This window comes from Sorex fumeus, unplaced genomic scaffold (genome assembly GCF_029834395.1).
Source record: "Sorex fumeus unplaced genomic scaffold, SorFum_2.1 ptg000010l, whole genome shotgun sequence".
Taxonomy (NCBI): Eukaryota; Metazoa; Chordata; class Mammalia; order Eulipotyphla; family Soricidae; genus Sorex; species Sorex fumeus.
In genome coordinates this window covers 15115900-15143090 of record NW_026606067.1, presented here as the reverse complement: position 1 = coordinate 15143090, position 27191 = coordinate 15115900, and positions in this window count along the sequence as shown.

Here is a 27191-nt window from a genome sequence, read left to right as displayed (position 1 = left end):
ATGGGATGCTGGGAATCAAACCCGGGTCAGCCGTGTGTAAAGCAAATGCCTTACCTGCTATGCTATCACTCCAGCGTCCCATTCTGTATTTCTCTAGAGAATTTTTGAGGCTTTGGAAAAAAATTGAATAAGTAGTATAGAGTGCTTGCCTTTTCAGTCTTTATGCCATTCCTTTCTCCCAAGTTGGGCAACTGGTATATTTTTAAAACTGATGGGCCAATACTGATATATTACTGTTAACCAAAATGTTAATATCTACATTAGGGTTCATTCTTTCTTTTTGATGTGTAGTTTATGGACTTTGATGTTATGTATGGCTTCTATCCAGTATTATAGTATCATGCATAATTGTCTATTTCCCATGATGATGACACACCACAGTTTATCTATTCATTTACTGATGGATGGATGGGTTGCTTTCAAAACTTGGAAATTATGCACAAAGCATCAATAAACATCCATGTGGATGATTTTGAATGGACATATGTTTTTAACTCCCTTGAGTAAAACCAAAAATATATTCGTTTTTGTAAGAAACAGCCAAACCATCTTTCTAAGAAGCTATAACATTGGTATTCTCACCAAGCAATGGACAGCATTTCCTGTACGTCCACATCCTAGTCATCGATATTTCATCCCTTTTGGATCAGCATTTTAGATTAGCCATTCTAACAGTCATATAGTGGTCCTTGTTGTTTTAATACACAATTATCTAAATATGCATAGGTTCCCATACTTCTAATTTAGAAGCCCATATTATGTGCAGAGCAATATCATGGTGTGAAGGTACAAGCATGTGGCTAACCCTATTCTCCTGGCACCACTTGGTCTCTCTGAGATAGTCTGGAGGCTTGCAAGCTTAACCAGATTGACCTGAGTTATGCCCAGCTCTGCATACTCCAGTCTCCACATTGAAATGGTAGCCCAATTTGCTGATATGCATTTTGATCAATAAATTTAAATTTAAATTAGTTCACTGTGTGGGGTAAAAGAGGAACAAGGAGGAATTCAAAACCCCCTTGTCTACTTGCTCACATTGATCTGGATGAGTGGTTTAATATAGAGAATATTCCATCTCTGTGATTTATCTTTTAAATAAATGAACTATCATAGGCTAAATATCACTGTATCACGGCCATCACATTGTTCATTAATTTACTCGAGCAAGAGTCAGTAACATCTCCATTTGTCCTAGCCCTGATATTTTAGCATCCTCCCCTTACTCATCTTTCCCAATTTATTGGAGGCTCTTTCATGGTCAGTGGAATGAGACCCATTATTGTTACTGTTTTTGGCATATAGAATACGCCATGGGTATCTTGACAGATTCTGCCGTGTGGGTAGGACTATTTCGGTAGCTTGCCAGGCTCTCATTTATATATATATATATCTAAATATCTATCTATCTATCTATCTATCTATATATATATATATATATTTCCCTCTATGACTTGTTGACTTGTTGCCTACTATCTGAACCCCATCAAATATGGTGCAGTAATTATGGAAAATGGGTATGGAGTATGTTATGATGTGTTCTTCTGGGAAGGAGCATAAAATGAGGCCCCCATAACCATGTCACTGGACTCAGCGCCAGCCTGTTTTTACTTGGGGCACCCCAGAGGGGGGTGGTAAGAGCTCTCCCTGCCCCAAGGGATTCAGCCTCGGCAGACAACCTCCACTACCCAACTGCTGCCATGCTCCAGGCCGCTTTCCTCATGCTCTAGTCTAGCCTCACACATGAATGAAGTTCCATGGAACCCAGGAAATGTGGAACTCTGTGATCTTGTACTCTGGGCTCAACAAGATCTGGGAGCAGAGATTCTCTGCCTGCTTCCCCCAGTCTCTGGTGACCCAAGGATCACACCTTTAAGCCACCTTCTGCTGGCGACAGATAATCTCCTCATCAGCCAACCTCCAGAACTCACAGCTGCTTCTCTTGGAAGGGAGGATAAAATGAGGCCCCCATAAAAAATGGCTATAAATATACCCGATAATGTGTAATAATTTGGTTTTAGTATTATATCTCTATGTTTTCTCTATATTGATTTACATATGCCCTGCAATATATGCTGTATAGTGATTGTTGTATATCCTTTTCCAATTTGATGCTTTAATGCACAATTCTGTAGAAGCTCTCAAATTTGTAGTTTGTGTAGGACAACTTCAAATGAGTTTTTTTTACTCTTATCCTCCTTTGAAAAATTTGCCATTGGGACTAGAGAGATAACATATCAGGTAGGGTGATTGTCTCACACATGACTGGCCTGGTTTCACTTCCAAGTTAATATGATCACTTTAGCATTTGAGTTCTAGGAGTGCTTGAAGTCAGAATCAGGACTAAGCCCTGACTACCAATGGGTGTGGTTCAAAATTTAAAAATGTAATAGGTAAACAACCAGTAATTGTTAGAAATATAACAGACACTTTATTTGGACTCCTGTATACTCATTCCAACTGGGTCTCAAACATAGTTCTGCATTCTTCTTCCTCAAGATATATTAATGACTATTCTGAATGCAGAATGTCTTGCTGTCTATGTCTGTGTATGTCTGCAGATGTGTGTATTTGTGTGTGTATATGTATATGTATATATTATATATACACATATATGTATATGTGTATATATGTGTATATATTATATATACACATATACATATATATACACATATACACACATATATATTTAAGTTCATCTGATAGCATTGAAATTATTTCATGTAGTTGATTAACTAATCTTGATTGTATTTTCTTTATTCTGAGAATATTTATTGAACACTTCGGATATATGAGAATGAAACTCAACCTCAGAAATATGGCTACAAAATGCTAATCAGTCATGGACAGAAACTCTTCAATGCCCTTTGGTAACCTAAGCAGTAAATGTGCAAACTTTATAATAACACCTTTTTTTTTAAAGACACAACATTTACAGTGGTGAAAATTGAAGACAACATTGTTAGAAACTTGTGACTTAATTTTCACATAATTGTGACTTTGTAGTTATCATGTAAATGAGCACAATATAATGTGCAGTCCAGCATATTTTAAATTTGCTTTTCTCCATAAGAAACAAACTTAGTGGCTTTATTTTTCCTCAATTGCATTAAATATAATTAGTCTTAAATAATATAGTTACCAAGATTTCTTTTCAATCAGACCTTTATAAAGTTGTAGAAAAAGTGCTTGTGATTCGATTTTGTGTACGAAATCTAAACAAGTGTCATTATGACCTAAAAGCTTTGTTCCTTTTATGTACTTTAGCCTGAAACATTTACTGCTACTATTACATTTTGCAATTACAGTGAAGTGAGGCAGAAAATAACAGTTCAAAAAAATGTATTCAAGTAATGAAGTTTGAACCATTAGTTTCAAGGCTGTTGTTATTTTAGTAAATATTTAATCTTCCTAGCAGCATGGGTTCCTAATTGATCTTTAAGTATTATTGTTCTTGGACACTTCTAATCGACTTCTAATTGCTGCATTAAGGCAGTTAGCGAATAAAGTGTAATGGATGGTGGAGACTTTTTACAGTACACTAAATCAACAGGATATAGTAAAATTTAGAATTCATTTTTATCATGAAAATTTAAAACAAATTCACCAATACCCATACATTAACTCTTCTATCTCATTTTGAAAAGTTTTGCCAAAGTGGAAATAATGTATTTAATTTATGCCAGATTAGATATCATAAGTGCCACCAATTTTAAGGTGATTTAAATTTAATTTTGTAATAGTTAATTTGCTTGCTTTCAAATTTCAATGTATGTTTTACCCCGAGTGTCCTTTGTTTTCCAGGTAGACTTTAATAATTATTTCCAGAATTGTGGTGGATAAAAACTGTATCCCTCAACTTAACCAAGTGCTCACCAGACCACATTATTTCAGATCGGGGAGATTTTTCACTGATTCATTAATTGTAGCAATATACCAGTTATTGCCATACTACTGGATTTATATGTAATTTTTATTTAAGAGATATTTTGTTGTATATCTCCTGGCATTAATACTTTGGTAGAATGGAGTGACTAGGGACTATTTTTGCCATCACACATGAAATGAGAGCAAAGCATAGACAGATAGACAGATAGCAAAGCATAGACACAGAGACAGATCCATGGATACAGTTACTGAGAGGCTGTTGAGGATTGCTTAAGCTCCTGTCCTTGGCACTGCTCAAAGACTATGAACCAACCAAGTTCCTAGTGCTGTAAGTGAATCTTTCTGTAGTTTTGGGGCAGGGAACACACCTAATGCCGAGAGCTTCCTTCTGGCTCAATGCTCAGGGATAAAATCCTGCCAGTGTTTAGTGGACCATATGTGGTGCCAGAAATCAAACCAGGGTCAGCCACAAACCAGGCAAACACTTTACCTTGTACTACCTCTCTGGCATTCCCTAAATTTTTAGGATTTTTTTTCACATTAGAAAAGACAGATTATATAGCATCAAGGGGGTTCATTTTCCTCACTAGTCCAGCAGTAACATAACATGTAGCTATTAAAATGGCTGTTACTTGAGTAAGGAGATAGTACTACAGTAAGAGGGCAGGCTTAGTGTATTCCTCGTGCGACCTAATTCCTGGCAACATGATGTATCTCCTGTATCTTATGCTGCATCCTGGAGACCCCTAAGCTCTGCTGAGTATGACAGTGGCAGCCCCCAGCACCTTGGTGATGTCCCAGGCTCCAACAACATCTTAACCTCTCATCCTTATTAGAGACATCCATTGATCTACTGGCCCAGGAGGACGATAAGAATTGCAGGTGGGTCCATCCCCCACTCAAATCCAGAAAACCACTGGGGAGTTACCAAACGACCTATTTTTTTTAAATGTAGGAGTACTGCTATTTATTCAGTCACTAATTAGCTGATTGAATTGGAAATGAACTCCATCTTACTTTTTTTTCATTTTTTATAATTTTATTTATTGAATCACCATGACAGCAGTTATAAAGCTTTTGGATTTAAGTCTAGATCATACAATGAAACACCCGTACCTTCACCAGTGCCCATTCTCCACCCCCCAAAGGCCCAGTATACCCCCATCCACACCCTACCCCTACATGTAGAGCAGATGATTTCCACATTACTCTCTACTTTGATCACATTCAATATTTTGACACCAGACCCACCATTATTATTTGGGATTTTATCCCAACACTCAAATATGCTGAAAAGGCAACAGTAGACAATCTGTTTTCTATTGCTGGTTAAGAATAATATATGATGTCGTGTGGCTGCAGTAGTGGCTGCACAATTTTGAAATTCCAAAATTTTAACACTTAAATCTGGAGGGATTTCTGCCAAAACCTGCTGGGTTCCGAGATTTGTTCCTGAGTCTCTGAGATCATGGCAGTTAAGCAGCTTGATCAGGTGCCAGAAAGGCCGTTCATGGGCAGCAACATGAGGTCTCTTTGGGACGGGGAGAAAAGGGCCGGCTCTACTCCCATCCCATGAGGTCCCACGTGTCTTGTCACTGAGGGCCCAAACCTGACTGTCTAGTGACCTCTGGAGAATGGTGGCCACGGAGCTGCCTAGGGGGAGGAGGCAGAGGGACAATACCCTTTTTCCCCTGTGATGGCCCATCAACAGTAACCTACTGAGGGGTCCAGACACATTTCTGCCAACAGCCACTGGGGTCCGAGATTTGTTTCTGAGTCTCTTGGATCATGGCCGTTAAGCAGCTTGATCAGGAGCCAAAGAGGCCATTTATGGGCAGCGATTTGTGGTCTCATTAGGGTGGGGGGAAAGGACTGGTTCCTCCCTCATTCCATGAGGCCCCATGTGTCTCGTCACTGTGGGCCCAAACCTGACTGTCCCGTGGCCTCTGGAGGATGGTGGCCACCGGGAAGCCAGGAGGAACAGGCCAAGGCACGAAATCTATTCCCACCTGGGTTGGCCCAGCACCGGTAACCTAATGCAGGAACAGGACACATTTCTGCAAAAAGCAGTTGATTTTTGAGATTTGTTTCTGAGTCTCTGGAATCATGGCCGTTAAGCAGTTTGATCAGGAACCAGAGAGGCCTTGCCTCCAATTATATAACTGAGCCCAAGGTGGTTTGTAGCTGTGTCTTTCACATACCTAACTTTTGGCCGTTTACTTTCTTTTTTTATTTTTTTGGCCGTTTACTTTATTTGTAAACTTTGCCTCAAGTTTTTTGGGTCTGGCCAAAGGCACAGCAGCAATTTTGGGGTATCTGGAAGTCTAAAGGCACCATCAGGCTGCTGATGCACTCACCTCACAGGTACAGATTGGCCTGCTGGCTGCACCATATCCCCCTAAACAACCTATTTTAACTTATTTACAGTACCTACTATTATTGCCAAAACTTTTGTGCTATCAAAGAAAATATCTCAGTTTCTGGGGGAAAAGCAGTAAGTTCCACTAAAATCAACAAAACAAGTGAAAGACAAAACAAACCACTCACCAGATAAGATACATAGGAAAAGAAAAAGTCTCTCCTTATGAAGATGCTGAAGTTGAAATCAGTGAACCAAGGTAGAAATTGTTGCTAATAACTGACTCTATTACCTGCAGTTTCCTGAGTCAGTAGTAGAGCCATATTGTAAAGAGCAGGTGTCAACCTCTTTTCTGGAGCCACGTCTGCAGTTCTTGTGAATTCCAGGTATTAGTGAGATCACAGAGTTCAGGCCTTTCGCCATCACACAAAAATGTATTTGGACAGTCTATAGATATAAACTTCCAGTCCTAAGAAAGTCCTGAAAATGTAATTCATAGTAGTCAGGTGTTATATTTAGCAATACTGTAGGAATGTATGTATGTTACAGTTGGTTACATACAAGGCAAGTATGCCCTACCTGTTGCAATATAGCTCTGGCCCCTATTCTGCTGTATTTTTACCAAACCTCTGGTGAAACTCTTACTAAGTTAGAAATTCATTGTTTTGTACATATGATACAGTGAATATGTCTGTGTTTGTTTGTGTATGTGTTTTGTGTTGCTGGGTCGTACCTGGCGGTGTCCTGAATAACTTCAAGCAGTATTTGGAAAATTATATGAGGCAAACAGATACCAAACTGGGGTTGGCCATGTGTAAGGCAAATGCCTTTACCTTGTATTATCTCTTACCAGTATTTGAAGTTTTTAAAAGAATAAATAGTAATTTAAAGTCATTTTTTCCACAATTAATTATTACTGCTTGAGGTGATGCATATTAACTAAACTTAAGCTTATTTGGGCAACCATTGTATAGTATATACCTTCATCAAATTGCTATTTCAGAGCAAAAAATGAGTACATGATTAATAATAATAGTGCTTCTGATGCATTTACAACTCAGTGTCTTTCGAGAGAAAGGATAATTTAGTGTGATTTTATTTTTCAGCTATCCTTCACAACTTAAATATCTCTCTCTCTATATGTGTGTGTGTGTGCGTGCGTGTGTGTGAGTGTGTGTGTGTGCATGTGTGTGTGTGTTTACAAAAGTATTGTCACTGTCACTGTCCTCCCGTTGTTCGTCAATTTGCTCGAGTGGGCCCAGTAACGTTGTGAGACTTGTTACTGTGTTTGGCATATTGAATACATCATGGGTAGCTTTCCAGGCTTTGCCATGTGGGCGAAATACTCTTGGTAGCTTGCCAGACTCCCCGAGAGGGGCGAATAAAAGTATTAATTTTTTTTAAAAGTTAAACCTTTTTTACAACAAATAATATATTTTATTATTTTAATTGAATGCTTGTGAATAAATCATGATTAAAACCATAAGTATTAACTCTCTTAGAGGTCGGCTGCATGCAAAGCAAACGCCCTACCTGCTGTGCTATCGCTCCAGCCCAATTTTAAATTATAGACATAAATTTGTTTTCTATGTCTTTGGAAGTTATCTAATGTTATTTAATTGTGTTCAGCTACTTCTCTTGTCTGAAATTAAGAATCGTAGTCCCATTCATTTTAGTTTTATTTCTATTTTCTTATAAAAATAACCAAAAGTTTCATAAATGTAAGTATATCATGCATGTGATATATATGTGTATGTATATTTTTATATATAGCTAATTCAATTTTTTAAATTTTTTTGCCACACCCGGTGTACTCAGACTTACTCCTTGTTCTGAACTCAGAGATTATTCCTGTGGTGCTTGAGGAACATATGAGCTGCTGGGGATAGAATCTGGGTTGGCTGCATATACCTGTTATACTACAGCTCAGCCATCTGTTTCAATGTAATTTTACTAAACTTCTGATGAGACTCTTACCAAGTTAGAAATTTGTTGTTATATTACGTTGATATTAATTTTGTTTAATTTAGAGAGACCAAATACCATAAATCGGAAATGATGAGCTGAACATAGCTATTGACTAATGGAGTCAATATAATTCTGGTTTTAGTTAGAACTGCTTCTTAAATCTGGTCAATTTGTAAAAGGTAAATGATTTTCTTATTGTAGTTGTTATGAGATTGGTAGCTACTTTCAGATTTTGAAAAAAATATACTCTCAATAACTGGCTAATTAAATTTACACTAAAATCAAATTTTGGTTGTTTTTATTTTTAATAATTCAACCTGAGGGAAGTGAGGACTATTTCCCATTACCATAGACCGTGTAAATACACTGATGGCTGTCTTTAGAAGTTTGTCTTTACATCAAAGAATTCAGAAATTGTAGGCCATCTTTTGGAAAACAGTATGGACGATTCTCAGAAAATTAAAAATTGAGCTCCCATTTGATCCAGCAATACCACTCCTGGGAATAAATCCCAGAGAAGCAAAAAAGTATAGTCAAAATGACACCTGTACTTGTTTGTTCATTGCAGCACTCTTTATAATAGCCAGAATCTGGAAAAAACCTGAGTGCCCAAGAACAGATGACTGGTTAAAGAAACTTTGTTACATTTACACAATGGAGTACTATGTAGCTGTTAGAAAAGATGAAGTCATGAAATTTACATACAAGTGGTACTACATGGAAAGTATCATGTTAAGCGAAGTGAGTCAGAAAGAGAGGGACAGACATAGAAAGATTGCGTTCCTCTGGGGAACATACGGTAACAAAATAGGAGACTAACACCAAAGAGTGGCCGAGGTTAGTACCAGGAGTTTTGCTCTACGGCTTGGAGGCCAGCCACACATGCTAAGGGAAAAGACAGCCAGATAGAAAAGGGAGCACCAAATAAAAGGTGTTGGGAGAATCCTCCCAGGATGGGAGAAGCATGCTGAAAATAAACTATAGACAAAACATGATTGCCACTCAATGCCTCTTTTGCAAACCACAACACCCAAAATGAGAAAGAGAGAACAAAGGGGAATGCCCTGCCACAGAGGCAGGGTGGGATGGGGGGATGGGAGGTGGAGGGATACTGGGACCCATGGTGGTGGGAAATGGGAACTGGTGGAGGGATGGGTATTTGATCATTGTATAATTGAAACCCAAGAACAAAATTTGTAAATCTACAATTGTACCTTATGGTGTCTCACTAATAAAAATTAAAAAATAAATAAAAGAAATAGTGGACCAGAGCAATAGCACAGCTGCTTTTCTTGCTTTGCACATGCCCAATCCAGGTTATATCCCTGGCATCGTGTATGGTCCCTTGGGCCCTGCCTTGAGTAATTTATGAACACAAAGCCCATATTAACTGCCTAGTGTCAGTGGGTGTAACCCAAAAACAACAACAAAAATGAGATTCAGAAGTCTTTATGCATCTGAAGAGAAATAACTCAATCACAGAGCTTATTTGAATAAAATGACAATCACATAAATTTTGCTCTAAACTATGTACTTCATAACACAAAATTTAAAAGAAGAAGGAAAGAATGTTTTATATTATGAGTCTTTTGGTACCAGAGACAACTTACGACTCTTTAAATTGACAATATCTATCATACTGTCATCTAATTTATAGTAAGACTTTTTTCATTATTTCACGGGGAAGAAATAATATATTTGATTCATTAAGATAATCAAGTTAGGGGAAATTTCCCAAAATAGAAAGCAACTTATTTTCTCAGAATATACATTAATTATGTTTCATCACAATTTATTAAAATGTGACAGGTGAATAAGCTAGTTGAAAAATATTACTAATTCTTTAATGATACTGAAAGTATGGATGTTTATATAGTGAAAAGTTTGTATGAAAAGCTAGAAATATAGCACTTTAAAAATATTTAATCAAGAATTGATAGATTAATGAATACTTTTATAACAATGCTATTGATTTTAACAAAATAACATCAGAAATGTAGCTAATAGAGAAAATTTAATCTCCTGAAATAAAGTTAACAATTGTCACCTTCTTGGTATTGTCTCAGAAGTAAAAGTCAGTATTTCTGTGATATGCATAGGATTTTTACTTTTGAGTTCAAATGCTTAAGATGGAACATACACTGCAAAAAATTGCTTGGAATTTATGATATTATTATATGTATTATTATTGCTATTAATATTGGACAGAGAAAATATTTTTTGAGGGTTTAGGGAAAATAGTATAGGGATAAGGATCTTGCTTTGTAGGCAACCCTCTTCAGTTCCATTCCCAGCATCACATATGGTCCCTGACACACTACCAGGAGTAACTAGGGGCATGGAAACAAGGAATAAGCTCTGAGGACTGGAAGGAAGGAAGGAAGGAAGGAAGGAAGGAAGGAAGGAAGGAAGGAAGGGAGGGAGGGAGGGAGGGAGGGAGGGAGGGAGGGAGGGAGGAAGGGAGGGAGGAAGGGAGGGAGAGAGGGAGGAAGGGGCAGGGAAGAGGAGGGGAGGAGAATGGTCTTTAAATGAATGTTGATGATCAGACTATTGTTTCATATAGTGAACTGTTGTCTTTTATAAATTGATCTGAGAAAGTTTTTCGAACAGGTGGTGAAGTTCTTTATTACTTGATAGTATGATTTCTTATTCATAGGATAAATGAAGGAAGTAATTGAATAATGATGATGTGGGTGGTCTAGAATTCTATCAAAGTCATATTGATAAAGATTATCTTATTGATGCTTACTGATCATGTGAATTTTAATGAACTAGTTTAATCCTTAACATACGTTAAAGTTTACGTTCTATTCTTATGCTCATTATCCCCATCAGAAAACTGATCAGAAAGATTAAATAACTGTTCCAGTATTAAGCCATTTAAATAATATTTATGCATTTATCTTTTAGCATGTAAATTCATAAACAATAGCTTAATTTTGGAAGCTATTGGAAGAGATGAAAAGGTGAAAGAAAGATGTGACATTAGATTTACTTATTTTGGTTATTGGTATTATTTTAAAAAGTGTACAAAATACTAAAACTAGGAATTTGGGACTGGAGCAATACCACAGCGAGTAAGGCATTTGCCTTGCACACAGCCAACATGGCCAACACAGGTTCAATTCCCAGCATCCCATATGGTCCCCCGAGCACCACCAGGAGGAATTCCTGAGTGCATGAGCCAGGAGTAACCCCTGAACATCACCAGGTGTGACCCAAAAAGCAAAAAAAAAAAAAAAGAATTTAGAAGTTGTATTTTCTTAATTTCATATACAGTTTTCATCTCACTTATTTGTAAAAATTACAATCATCAAACTGTTTTACCCTAATATTAAATATTATTTTCAGAATAAATGGAAATGTGGCTTAGAGGATTTTTACTAATACAGTAATTTGTATTGTGTTTGTATATTTCACTCTAATAGCAAATGGAAAAAATATATTTAATATTTTTGTAAAGGACTAAGGTTCCTATTACTACATCTTGGTGTAAGTAACATGTTGATTTGCTCGATTTGCTTGAGCGGGCCCAGTAACGTCTCCATTGGAGACTTTGTTGTTACTGTGTCTGGCATATCGAATACTCTCGGTAGCTTGCAGGGCTCTCCGAGAGGGGCGGAGGAATCGAACTCGGGTCGGCCATGTTGGCCGCGTGCAAGGCAAATGCCCTACCCGCTGTGCTATCACTCCAGCCCAACATGTTGATAGGGTATGTTTAAAAGCTATCTTTTCAAATGTCATTGAAAATATGTATTTAGCTGAATTAGTAAGTATAAACTGGTATCCCAGTAATGTAAAACTGAAATAAATAGTGGATTGAATATTTTGGTAATTATATGATAAAATAATAGAACATATATTGTCATGGAGCGGCATCTTGAACTTCCGAGAAACCTCGATGAGCTTGGTTATCATGTGGATATGGTCGATGGTACTGAATCCTTTGCGGATTGCTCACATGGTTGTCCTTCATCTAGTGTTCTGCCAATCCTATTCAGGATGACTAGAGTGAACAGCTTGTAGATGACAGACAATAGGCAGATCGGGCAATAGTTGCCAATGTCGTGGAGGTCTCCCTTTTTCTACAGTAGTACAGTCCTGCTGGTTTTCCATTGGAATGGAAACTTGCATTCAGACAGGTACTGACGGCAGGTTCTTCAGGTGTTAAGGTCTGACCTTGTCTGGGCTGGGTGCTGTTCGTTTTTTTACTGATGAAATGGCATAATATTTAAAGAAGGCCTTTGATTCTGTTGAGACAGAAGCGGTCATTGGCCCTAGCCAATCAGGGCATTCAAACTCAATACATCAGGATCCTCCGTGAGCTGTATTACGGATTCACAACCAGCATCTCACCATTCTACAAAGAAGTAATCATTGATGTCAAGAGAGTGGTTTGGCAGGGTGATACCATTTCACCAAAACTGTTCAGTGCCCCCCTTGAGAACAACATGCGACGACTGGAATGGGAAGGAATGGGAGTGAAGATAGATGGTTGGCAACTACACCATCTCCGCTTTGCTGATGACATTGTTTTAATAACACCAAACATCAGCCAAGCGGCACAAATGCTGGCCAAATTTGACCCTGAGTGTGAAAAGGTCAGACTACAGCTAAATCTTATGAAGACAATGTTTGTGAGAAATAGCCTTGTTCCTGACGCTCCATTTGCTCTCAATGGAATGGCCATCTCTGAATGAAACAGTTATGTGTACCTAGGTCGAGAAGTCAACATGATAAATGACCTGGCACCCGATCTGCGCAGGAGGAAGAGAGTGGCTTGGAACACCTTCAAGAGCGTCGAAGAAATAGCTAAGAGGACGAAGAACCTCCGGCTTTGGGCACATCTCTTTGATTCCACTGTTCTTCCTGCATTACCATACACCTCAGAGACCTGGTCCCTACACAAACAGGATGAGAACGCTATTCATGTCTCCCAAAGAGGAATTCAAAGAGCTATGCTTGCAGTATCACATTTCACTCAAATGAGAAAAAGAATCCGTAGTTCCGACCTCCATCAACGATCAAGAATCAGGGATGCTGTCTCGTTTGCCAACGCGTCAAAAATCAGATGGGCTGGTCATGTAATGAGATTTAGAGACGACCGCTGGACTAGAGCCGTTACTGACTGGATTTCACAGGATGTCAAAAGACCGTGTGGCCGCCCATCTACCAGATGGTCAGAGTTCTTCATCAAGATCATGAACAATCGGTTTGAGGCTCTTCATGTTCCTAGAACGAACAGACGTCATTGGGCTACACCAGCACGCAACAGGGACAAATGGAGGCGTTACTAGCGCCCGCTCGAGGAAATTGACGATTAAAGGGAAGACAAGTGATCAAGTAATATTGTCATATTGTTGAAAATTACACAATGTTTATATGAAAATTAAAAATTACATGCAAATAAAATATCTTCTATTAATTCTATTACAAGTAAGTAAAAAATAAAAGTACATGCAAATAAAATTTACAACAGTTAGCATGGAATTGCATAATTACATGTACATAAAATATAGTTACATGTATCACACATAAGTAAAATACATGTAATTGGATTTTAAAACATGTAAGTAATTACATGAAAATAAAAATAAAATAAAGTTAAATTTGTCCTATAATTAGTATGGAAATGTTCTCCAAAAGTATGATTTCTTACATACTGCAGGGTTTACTGCAGAGTATTCAAATAGGAATTTTGATGGAAGTATCATTGAGCTCCAGCAATTTGGCCCAGCTATAAAGAAATGGCATTGTCTAACAAAATTAGAAGAAAGAGAATTTTCACTGTGAAGGAACAAAGTACTTTTCAGAAAATTAAAGAGCTTTATCAGAAACTACTTTTAGAAGATTCTCAGTGTTTTTTTTTAAAGCATTCTGAGATTTAGGATGACTAATTTTGATGCTTGGCAAAAGAAGAATCAGGGCTATATAAAGTTAGATCATAATAGACCTTAGCTGTGGAACTTAGAATTACATACACAAGGAACTGCCTAAATATACCTGAGCACAAAAATCAAGATATTTTTGTCTCTTAGAAGGAACTGAATACAAGAAAAATTTTGTGTGTGTGTATGTGTGTGTGCATTTGTGTGTGTGTGTGTGTGTGTGTGAGATGGATTGTAGTGTGGGAAAAATCTGAAAACAAATAGAAAGAAAATTGATCCATTCTCATCAAGCAGAGTTAGACCTGAACAGGACATGAAACCCAAACCCAGCAGCGTTCCATTGCCATGAAAAAAATGAAACTAGGAAACTAGGACATTGACAAAGTAGACAAGATAGGATTTAGAAACGATGCTTGAAAATCACTTAGTGTGGACACACACACACACACACACACACACACACACTCAACTGGCATGTCTTTCAGAAGACATCACAAACCTGTCCCCAGTTTCAGTCCCAGGCAAGGTTTATGAGGAGACAAGGACAGGAAGTTGAGGAAGTTATAATGAGGTGTGAGCTGAGTGCATAGGAGGAGCTGGCACTTCAAAAAAAAGATGATAAAAAAGGTAAGATTTAGTGGGAAGGGAGTGGACAGAGACAGTTTAGCTTCAGATCTATGTTATTAGATGTTACATAAGAAAAATGTACAAAAGGCTTTTGGTAGAATTTTAATCAGGGCTCAAGAAAACTGTGATGGAGCAATAGTGAAAAAGAGAAAGACGAGGCTTTGGCAAGCACAGGCATCTCTCTGGCCCTGCTAGAATCTTTGTTGTTTTTGCCCATATTTCCATCAACCCTCTTGACCTACTCCTGCTTTATTCTGCCTCACCCCTGCAATCAGTCCTTCTTGCCTGATGTGTGTGCTATGGGGATTTGCTCAGCTTCTGTTGTGTCTGTGTTCTCCTCACACACCCCCTGTCCCAACCTCTCACTATTGTATTAAGATTAAAATCTGAAATTCTGGAGCGATAGCACAGCGGTAGGGCGTTTGCCTTGCACGCAGCCAACATGGCCGACCCGAGTTCGATTCCTCTGCCCCTCTCGGAGAGCCTGGCAAGCTACCGAGAGTATCTCGCCCTCACGGCAGAGCCTGGCAAGCTCCCCGTGACGTATTCGATATGCCAAACACAGTAACAACAAAGTCTCCAATGGAGACGTTACTGGGCCCACTAGAGCAAATCGATGATCAACAGGAGGGCCTTAACCTTTACCTTTATCATTCAGTGTTGAAAAACATTTAAATAATGTGATACTAAGTATGAACCTGTGTATATCTTTCTAGGTACATAAAAGAGACTGTGTTGAGACAGTGCATGCAAGAAGTTCATACTATCCACCTTTCCAGATTTCCAGTAGAGTCTAAGCAGAGACTATGTATACAAGTTGATGTTCTTAGAAGAAACAATATGCTCAGTGGTTTCATTGTCACTGTCTTCCCATTGTTCATCAATTTGCTTGAGCGGGCCCAATAACATTGTGAGACTTGTTACTGTGTTTGGCATATCGAATACGTCATGGGTAGCTCAGTGGTTTAAAATTTATAAATGGTTTGAAAATTGTTTAGAATGGCTGCACTCATTTGTGGAATATAAAATAACCGAATAACCGAATGGAAGACTAACATCTAAGGATAGTAGATAAGGGTCAGAAGGATTGCTCCACGGCTTGGAACCTGGCCTCAAATATTGGGGGGGAGGGAAGGCCCATGAGATAGAGAAGGGACCATCAAGCAAAGGATGTTTGGAGGTCTTGCTCGGGATCGGAGATGCATGCTGAAAGTAAACTATAGACAGAACATGATGGCCACTTAACTACCTGAATTGCAAACCACAACACCCAAAAGGAGAAAGAGAGTAAAAGGGAATGTTCCTGCCACAGTGGCAGCGGGGGGATGGGGTGGGGGTGGCTGGAGGAATACTGGGAACATTGGTGTTGGAGAATGGGCACTGGTGGAAGGGTGGGTACTTGACCATTGTATATCTGAAATGTAATCACAAAAGTGTGTTAAGTCTGTAATTTTATCTCATGGTTTTTCATTAAATTTTTTTTTCTGGAGTCAAATTTATTTATTCTTTTAGGTCACAACTGGCACTATTGTTTTTTGGGGGAATCATGTGGAGTTAGACTGAATTTGGGGCTCTCACAAGCCAAGCATGTGGTCTATCTTGCCATTACTGTAAACTATATCTCTTCAACCTGAAAAAGAATGTTAAAATCATAATGGGAACAAAAACCTGTCTTGATAATTCATTAAATTTTATTAATCACATAATGGTTCACACTGACTTCTTAAGTGAATGCAGACCAAAGGCTTGACCTCCACAGCTGCCTAGTTCAAGGGCCCCGGTCCCCAACTGCCATTCTCTAGTCAAATCAGGATATTTGGGGCCAACGTTTGTTCATCAGCTCCTCCCTCTGTTCTCCATTCCTGTTTCTAAAGCCTACTGAAATCTGCTAGTGTGACATAAAAGCCTTCCTTTCTAAGAGACTCCCCTATTCTAGAGGCCACTTTTCCAGTCTCAGGACTAGACTTATTTCAGTTCTCCATAAATATCACTCCCAGTCATTTCTCTTTTCCTGATTGCTGTCAACATTCCAGAGCTGACTTGTCTGTTTCTAATAGCTAAGGAGCCGGTTATACCGTAGATGCTAAGTAGATACTAGAAGTCCTGTAAGCTTAAAAATGCAGCAATAAATGTTTGGATACCTGAGAGTATGTATAAACCACAGGAAAAAGTTTTTAAGTGAGGTAAGAATTACAGGTGAAAATCAATATTAAATCATAAATTGGGGCCAGGTGATAGTACAGAAGTTAGGGAGTTTTCCTTGCAAAGGACAGACATGGGCTTGATCCCTGGCATCCTATATGGATGGTCCCCAAATCTACCAGTCTACCAGGAGTGATTCCAGAGTGCAGAGGTAAGAGGAAGTCCTGAGTACCTTTGGCTCCAAAAGCAAAGCCAAAAGAACCACAATCAAATTCAATTTTCTTTCATTTTCTATGCAAGACACAAATCCCATTTTCTGGAAAAACTGATTTTAAAGTCCATCATCTGGGGGGGGGGGTGTCATTAAAAATTTTTTAAGAAAAAAGAAAAGAAAATTGTTCCTAAAATTATTCTTGGTAGAAACAATTCCCATGATGAAAATTCTCTCACATAGTAGTCTGAGTGACCTAAACTAAGTTGTTCAGGGCCATATAATTTAATGAGGTTTTTCATTTAAGAAAAAATATTTATTTGCTGTCATTTAAAATTCAGTATGCAAATTTGGATTTACATATCATCTATTTTATTCATGCATATCTGACCTTTATATTCACTTGATTCCTAATAAATTTTCATTTGAGATAGTACTTTCCAAGCTTTATTTATTTCAGCTATTTAGCTGTATAGAATGAAGCATAAACAAAGATCAGTTTGACATATTAAAAGTAGTGGAGTAGTGCTAGAGAAAACATGGTTGTTCAACTTTATCTCAAGGACTGTGCTAAGCGCATCATGCAAATCAGTCTCTGTAACCACTACATAGAGGTGCTGTGAACCCCTTTCAAAGATTCTATGCTTAGAATTTTAAGGTAAGAGCAACCGTTTGCAGGGCTCTGCCACTCAGCTTGTGGGGGTTCTCCAAGCAGTGTTCAGAAACCTTTATAGTCAGTCCTATGTCATGGGCCAATTCGGTCAGACACCGTGAGCTGCAACACAGTGTTGCTTTAGTCAGGCAGAGTTTGGGGACCAACAGGGACACACTATTACTGCCAGTGCCCCTTGTGGTCCCAGGGTTTGAACTCCGGTAAGTAGTGCAAGCCTGACAGACATCTTTAACCATTGTGTTATCTGCCAGGCCCAGATGTGTGTTACCAGTGGACTGTGTACAGCCTCATAATTCTTAAAATGTATATCGACTTTCTGATAAAATATATACAAAGCAGAAATGCACCCTTTAAACAGTGTGTTCTCATTGCTCACATTCTAATGTGTGTACACCCTCAAATGTCCCAGTCATTCTTTTCTGCATCTGACATTTACCATTATGATATATTGATACTCTGATAACCTAACTTTATACAACAGTCTCAGTTTATAATGTTTATGTACTGGTTCCCATATTCCAATGAGTAAAATTACAGCTTCATAGTGTGAGTCATCAGACCTTTAACTTCTACACCTAATTCAGCAATCTGGTTTCATATCCTAGTACAACATTTTGAAGCTCCCTATGTTCTCTTCACATTGGCATAACATCACATTCTGCACTGTAGGTCTACAATGTATAATGGTGGCAATATAGTCTCAGAAAAGTCACTAGGCAATTTCCTCCTTGGTCAGGATCATAGACTGTAAAGGCAAACTTAAATGGTGAGTATACCACATACTTTGAGTACATAAAGATAATCATGACATTTGTTATACTTCAGGGACCAAAAAGTCAGGACTGTATAAATTTCTCATAACTTAAGATAAAAAATTGATTATGGGATATATTGTACAATGCAGATAAATGAGAAAAATGTATCAAAGAAAGTAAAAATATAATTATAGTATAAATCCAATAATTAGATTAGGTAGACATATCTCCAATATTATAACCTGTACAGAAATTCTAAGCATGAGTACAGTATAGTAGTTGTGATTAAAGTAATGTATATGTATATATGTGTATCTGTATATATATTTTAAAGATAATTTAGAGGACTACATGATTTCTGGATTTTGAAATCACATGGAGGAAATCCTCTCTAGGATTTAGAAAAGTCGAAGTATATAAAGTTCCAATAAACATATACTGATATTTGTAGTTTTCATTTTAGAAAAATATTAAATTTTGGAAATTTTAATATCCAGAAATATTTATTTGAATTACATTTGATAATACTATAGAGTGACAATTTTGGCTCAGCTGGTTCATCTAGTTAACTGAACTATTTAGGTATAAATGGAACTGACTAAAAAAGAGACTTAATTACTCTACTTGTCTTTATACAGGCATCTGTTAGGGATAAAATAACCTTATCTTTTGAAATGCTCCTAACTTCTCAATGCAATTGCCATGAATTCTCTAATATGTTCCTTACAATTGACCTGGTAATCCTTCTCAATGAAACTGAAAGCATTATTTTAAAATGTAATTACAATAAAGGTAATTAGATGTAGGTACCAAACAAATTATTGTAATGATCAACTGTATAATATGGCTTGATCATTAGAGAGAATGCCTTACAATGAAAGATGGTATGGTATACTTACAGTTCTTTCTCCACAAGTAGAAAATAAAAGGTTTTTTTCTAATTGCTTAATAATTGTGTTTCTGTTCTATTTATTCTGGATGTTTTAGTTTTGATTTACTGTTCAGTTAAGCTTATAAAATGGAAAAATACTTAAATGTTCTGAAAAAAAAATGTTCGGTACCACGACCAAATAGACCACATCATATTCAATCAACAGTTTTGCCTGACCAATGCTGATGTCCCAAAATTCCAAACAGGATCGGACCACAGTCTCCTTTGTGCAAAATTCTACTTCACAGAGCAGGGAGAAAAGACTGCAGAGTTTAAGAAGAGAACTTCCAGAACGACCACCATCTGGGACCTCTTTGGCACAATTGTTGAAACATAGGAAGATGTCGTTGTTGACAACATTGATGAGGAATATGATTGACTGGTTCAGCAACTCCATAATTGTGTGAGGAATGCCAAGAGAGATATAGCCACAAAAAAAAAAAACTCCTGTCTTCAACAACTCTTGAGCTTATTCACCAACGTGGTTTGGCAACCGCAAGTGAACATCCGAGCTTGCAAAGTGGTGCAGAGATGCTATCAAGGAAGACCTCAAAGAGAGAAGAGCAGAAGTGCTGGTAGATACAGCAGAAGCCAGGAAAAGCATTTGCAATGCCTGCCAGTCCTTCACCAACTACAAGACCAAGATGACTGCCCTCCTACATCCTGATGGATCTATCACATCTTCTGAGAAGGGCAATGGAGAAGATTATCCATGACTTCTACTCAGATCTCTTCAATAGCCATGTCCACTTGCCCACATACCAAATTCCACAGGATTGATATGTCATTCCCAATGTTCTCCCTTCTGAAATTTGACACTTCATTTCATCGGTAAAGAAACAAACAGCACCTGGCGCAGAAAATGTCAGACCTGAACACCTGAAAACCTGCCGTCAGTACTAATCAATATGCGGGCTCAGCTCTTCACACGCTACCTATGTGAATGCAAGATTCCGTCCCAGTGGAAAACCAGCAGGACTGTACTACTGTACAAGAAGAAAGACATCCACGACATTGGCAACTATTGCCCGATCCACCTATTGTCTGTCATCTACAAGCTGTTCACTCGAGTCATCCTGAGTAGGATTGGCAGAACACTAGATGAAGGACAAGCATGCAAGCAAGCCGGGTTCTGCAAAGGATTCAGCACCATCGACCATATCCACATAACCAAGCTCATTGAGGTTTCGCGGGAGTTCAAGATGCCGCTCTGTCTAATGTTCATTGATTTAAAGAAAGCCTTTGATTCTGTTGAGAAGGAAGAGGTCACTGAAGCCTAGCCAATTGGGGCATTCAAACTCAATACATCAGGATCCTCTGTGAGCTGTATTATGGATTCACTACCAGAATCTCACCATTCTACAAAGAAGTAATCATCCATGTTAATAGAGGGGTTCGGCAGGGTGATACCATTTCACCGAAACACTTCAGTGCCACCCTTGAGAACATCATGTGATGACTGGAACGGGAAGGAACAGGAGTGAAGTTAGATGGTCAGCAACTACACCAACCCCTGCTTTGCTGATGACATTGTTCTAATAACACCAAACATTAGCCAAGTGGCACACATGCTGGCCGACTTCGACCCTGAGTGTGGAAATGTCGGACTATAGCTGAATCTTACGAAGACAATGTTTATGAGAAACAGCCTCATTCCTGACTCTCCATTCGCTCTCAATGAAACGACCATCTCTGAATGCAACAGTCATATGTACCTAGGTCGAGAAGACAACATAATGAATAACCTGGCACCTGAGTTGCGCAGGAGGAAGAGAGTGGCTTGGAACGCCTTCAAGAGCATTGAAGATATAGCTAAGAGGACAAAGAACCTCCGGTGCTGGGCATATCTCTTTGAATCCACTGTTCTTCCTGCATTAACATATGCCTCAGAGACCTGGACCCTACCCAAACAGGATGAAATCGCTATTTGTGTCTCCCAAAGAGGAATTGAAAAAGCTGTGCTTGCAGTATAAAGTTTCATTCAAATGAGAGAAAAAATCCGGAGTTCCGACCTCTGTCAACAATCAAGAATCAGGGATGTTGACTCATTTGCCAAGGGAAAAAAAAATAATTGAAAACTTCAAAAAAAAAAATCAGATGGGCTGGACATGTAATGAGATTTGGAGACAACCGCTGGACTAGAGCCGCTACCAACTGGATTCCATGGGACATTAAATGACCGTGTGGCCGCCCACCTTCCAGATGGTCAGACTTCTTCATCAAGATCCTAAATGATCAGTTTAAGGCTCTTCATTTTCCTAGAATGAACAGATGCCATTGGGCTACACTAGCCTGCGATAGGGAAAAATGGTGACGTTACTGGCACCCGTTCGAGCAAATTGACGATTAACAGGAAGTCAAGTGATCAAGTTCTGAAAAATAAACTATAGTAGAAGAAGACAGAAATAAGATAATATCTCATTTTTCTTCAACACCATCATCATGATGAACATTTGGTGTCAAACCTTTCTCAACCAGATTTTACTATTTAAAATTTAAAATATGTCTCAGCTATGTTTTGTATTTTAGAAGAGTTTATTTTGCATTGGAAGTATGTGATTCAATTTTATTAAGATATAAAATATTATGAGCTCTAATACTTTGTTTAATGGTAGGTATTTACTTTATTTTAAAATATTACCTTTCACAGAGATAATAGTTCCTTTTCCTTTCATTTTAAAAGCTAATGTTATGGAGGCTAAGGAGATAGTACAGTGGGTGGGCTTCTTGATTTGCATGTGACTGGTTTGATGGCCAGCCCCACAAATGGTCCCCTAAGTACCACCATTAGTGATTCCCGAGCACTGCCAGGTGTGTCTGCAAAACAAACAAATTTCTGATATTACATAATTGTGCATATACTGTCACTATACGCTTAATTTTCATAATTCAGTATTTTTCATATATGGGAATTTTTGCTTTCTACATTTTCATATTTCTTAACATTTCTGCCAGTATTTTTGATATTTTAAATGTCTGTCTCTGATAATTTGGCATATTTGTAACTGTCTTCAATGTTATCTCTGTTTCTTCATTTTTTTGTCTTGTGTTTTACTACTCTTTCTTATCTTTTGTTGAAAGTCAGACATGATGTGTTTCGTAAAAGGAATGGAAGCAAGTTGAGCTTCAGTTGAGTTTTTAGTTGAGTTTGCTGACTAGGATTTATTCCCTCTGTTAATTTTTACTGGACCTAACTGAATAAGAAGCTAAATGTCCTGCAACAATCAATATTTTGTCTTCGGGGTTGTTGGTAGATTTCTCTAGAGACTGCATTTTGAACAAAGTGAAATTTCCAGCATCTGTTCTCTTTCTACAGAGTCTCAAATGTAAAATTTAAAATTTTACGTTTTACGAATTTTACGTTTTACGAATTTTACATTTTACAAGTGTAAATTTTACAATTTACTGTTTACATTTTACAAATATATAAATGTAAAATGGTAAAAATGTAAGAGGGTAGAGGAGACATTCTCATTCCTAGGATTTTGTGAGTCACATGAATTTCAGAAGTGACCTCAGCTCCCACACTGATAAGATGAGGAAGAGATACTGTATTTTCTAGAATTGGGGAATTTCTCCTGCCTATGCTAAATGCTAGAGAAGGCTTAGGTTGAGTACATTTTTTCCATATCCCTTAGACTAAAATACTCTACTCTTGAGGGCAAGTCTGTACTGATGAGAGAAGAATCCTCCACAATTATTTCAAAGTGGGTAGCTTTTACCTCTTCCTACTGAAAAATTATAGACATTCTTTGTGATTTTCTCCCTCAAAACCTAGTGATGTCATGAGAAAGAAAATGAAGAGTATGTGAGTATACATGCTGAATCTCAACACTATGTTTTCATGTTTAACCACGGATCAAATTCTGTCTTCAGCAATTTATAATCTTCAGTTGAGGTTTTTTCCAAGGCACTTATCTGGATCTTCAAAACTTTGTTTGTAATATCTAATTCTTTCTGTATTCATTAATTTATTCCTCTCTCACTGTAGGAGTTTGACCTGTACTTATTGACATATTTATAACCAATATCATCCTGTTGTTCGTGGATTGCCTCGAGCAGGCATCAGTAATGTCTCCTTCATCCTAGCCCTGAGATTTTAAAGTGCCACATTCAGGGCTCTTTCAGGGTTAGGAAAATGAGATTCATCATTGTTACTGGTATTTGGCATATTGGGTACACCACAGGGAGTTTGCCAGACTCTGCCATGTGGGCAGGGGGCAGGTTACATTCGGTAGCCTGCCAGGTTGTCCAAAGTAAGAATGAGATAATAAGATGTCGCATGGCCGCAAATGCGGCTGCATGCTTCCAGGAGCTGGGTTTTAGAGTCTCTGGGTCTTGGCCATTGATGGGATTAACACAGATTTAAGACACATTTAAGAGGACTTAATTATTTTCAGTTTGCTCACACTTTTTTTTCCTACTTAAACGACAAAGTGGCAAATCCTAGTTTTATTTATTCATTTTTTTAATGTCTTACCAGAATGAATATGTCTGCTTTTAAGAGAGCTTAATTTTTTTTGGTGTTTTTTTTTTGTTTGTTCATTCAGTGAAAATCTAACATTTCCCTTATTCTTGTCATACAGACCACAAAAGTGTCAATGTGTCTCTAGGATTTTTCTTTTTTTTTCCTCTCCTAATGGTTTCAAAACAATGAATTTGATGTGGTAAATGTGAGCTGCACTACCCTTTTATTTGCAATTCTGCTATATTTAAAAGAAAAGTGCTATACAGAATCAGGGACTAGAGAAAATGTGATCTTGGAGTTCTGTTTAAGTCTAGAATTTAAAGTGTGGTGATTATAGATTTCTTACTCAAGCAATCATTACACAACAATTAACCAAATGAGTTATTTGCAGACATTCATACACACTAAGCTTAGTGAAGGACAGTTGCATGACATATTCTCAAATATAATATTATAAAATTAAGAAGTAATACATAATGTAATAGCTGAGTTGCATTAGAAAGGAGGTTCTCGCAGTAAAATATAAAGCTTTAACTGCTTTCAAGGAATAAATAATTTGGGGGGAAAGAATAAACCTGAAAAGAACATTCTCAGTACAGTTAACCAAATATTTTTCTTTTAAAAGCCTTGTTTTTATCTAAGTAGTATGATACTATGTTTTAAATTTATACTTTAGTTTTCTGAGAATATATAAGATGTTCAACTTCTAAGTATTGCTTTGAAGTTTGTCTGGGTTCAGGTACTTGGGAAGTACACTTAGTTACCTGTAGATGAAACCATTTTGCATAAATCTGATGAAATTCATGTTTTTTCTTAAGGTCTTTTCTTCCTAAAAGATGCTTATTAATTAGCTCATAAAGTCAGAGTAAAAATAACCATGCCCTACCATCTCACACCTCAGAGACTGGCCCACATTCAAAAGAACAAAAGCAACCAATGCTGGCGTGGATGTGGCGAGAAAGGGACACTCCTTCACTGTTGGTGGGAATGTCCACTGGTTCAGCTCTTCTGGAAAACAGTATGGACGATTCTCAAAAAATTAGAGATTGAGCTCCCATTTGACCCAGCAATACCACTCCTGGGAATATATCCCAGAGAGGCAAAAATGTATAGTCGAAGTGACATCTGCACTTGTTTGTTCATTGCAGCACTCTTTACAATAGCCAGAAACTGGAAGAAACCTGAATGCCCAAGAACAGATGACTGGTTAAAGAAACTTTGGTACATCTACACAATGGAGTACTATGTAGCTCTTAGAAAAGATGAAGTCATGAAATTTACATACAAGTGGTACAATATGGAAAGTATCATGCTAAGCGAAATGAGTCAGAAAGAGAGGGATAGACATAGAAAGATTGCATTCATCTGGGGGATATAAAGTAACAAAGTATGAGATTAATACCCAAGAATAGCTGAGATCAGCACCAGGAGGATTACTCCATAACTTAGAGGCCAGCCGGGTATCCTAGAGGAAAGGGTAGTTCAGATAGAGAAGGGAGCACCAAATAAAGGATGTTTAGAGGATCCTCCCAGGAGGGGAGATGCATGTCAAAAGTAGACTATGGACTGAACATGTTTGCCACTCAATGCCTCTTTTGCAGACCACAACACCCAAAAGGAGAGGGAGAACACAGGGGATTGCCCTGCCACAGAGACAGGGGGGATGGGGGGATGGGGGGATGGGGATGGGAGGGATATTATCCATGGTGGTGGAAAATGGGCACTGGTGGAGGGATGGGTATCTGATCACTGTATAATTGAAACCAAAGCACAAAAAATTGTAAATCTACAACTGTAAAATAAAATAAAGGGAAAAAAAATAACCATGCCCAGTGCTTGATAAATTTTGAAAAATTTCTTGTACAGTATAGTGCCTCTTTCTTAGAGTATAAATACTTCTATCATATGAAAGTGAATTAAAAGACATAAAATTCAGGTGAAATAGAATATTTTGGCCTTTTTCTACAAAGGCACCAATAATCTGCCAAGAAAAGGTATGGGTTGGTGAAAGAAGTTAATTTCATTGGATAGACCTTGAAGGCAGAGTTGAAATCTTGAAAATGATCCTAGATGTAAACTTCCTCCTTCAAAGCATCTTCCTTACTGCACTGGGAGACCAAACCCTTTAACATTTCTGTGGAGAGGATCATGTTTAAATCTGCATTCCTGTTTTTCAGGGCCGTCTTTCACAATTCCCTCTCTTACCTTCCATCTTAGCAATGTCCTTTTCCCTCAATAAAATATCTAAATATCACACCAAAGGTGGTGTGAGGAGTTAATCAATTTTGCTACATTACTTCCAAGTAAGCAGGGGCTTGCATTTTATTAATAAATTTCTCCTTATTTTTCCTTTCATCAGTGTTTCTGATACTTGCTTATTTGTCTATCCTCAGAAAAACCCAGGGGGATATAGAATGATTTATTTTGAAATCAAACTTTAACTTCAGAATAATGTATTCGAACTAGAGGCAAGAGAAACTTCAGAGAGTTTCTAAAGAATCAATATATATTTGTCTAGAACTCTTTATATGATATTGTGACTTTTAACATCAATACTTCAAACAAACACATCATTCTGAAAAGCCAATGTCCATTACGAGAAGCCCATTGTCCAGTAAGCAGACTCTGGCAAAATGCAAATAGAAAAACATCATTCTGCTGCAAATAATAGCTACTTGTTACTTTTCTTTAAGAAAAAAAATTACTTTATGTGCAGTGTTTGTGCAGAAGTCGTTTTGGTATGCGGCACTCTTTATTCATAGTTAACTATTTTTCATTGATATGCCATATCAGTAAGGTAAACCCTTGGGAATATTGCCAAAGTTTACTTCAGATGCTCATGGGAATTCCTGGTCCAATAACTTGTTCAGTTAGCACAGTGGTTCTTCTCGTAAATATACATGTACCTGATGTGTCAATATTATGCAGTCTAGTCAGTTACACCTCAGGTTTTAGAGATAATAAAAATATAAATATTTTTTAAAAGGACAAATAATTTTATTCAGTTAATTTTATTGACACAGGTCAAAACTTTCTCATTAGTGAAATCTATTTGAAGATTTCACATATTTCATCGAAATCATTACTGTGTAATACAAATAAATGATGCCATTAATGTATTTTATTTTTTTATCTTTTTTTATTAGTGAAACACCATGAGGTAAAGTTGTAGACTTACAAACTTTTGTGCTTGGGTGTCAGTTACACAATGATAAAGTACCCATCCCTTCCCATCCCATTCTCCACCACCAAAGATCCCAGTAGCCCTCCCACACCCCCATCAC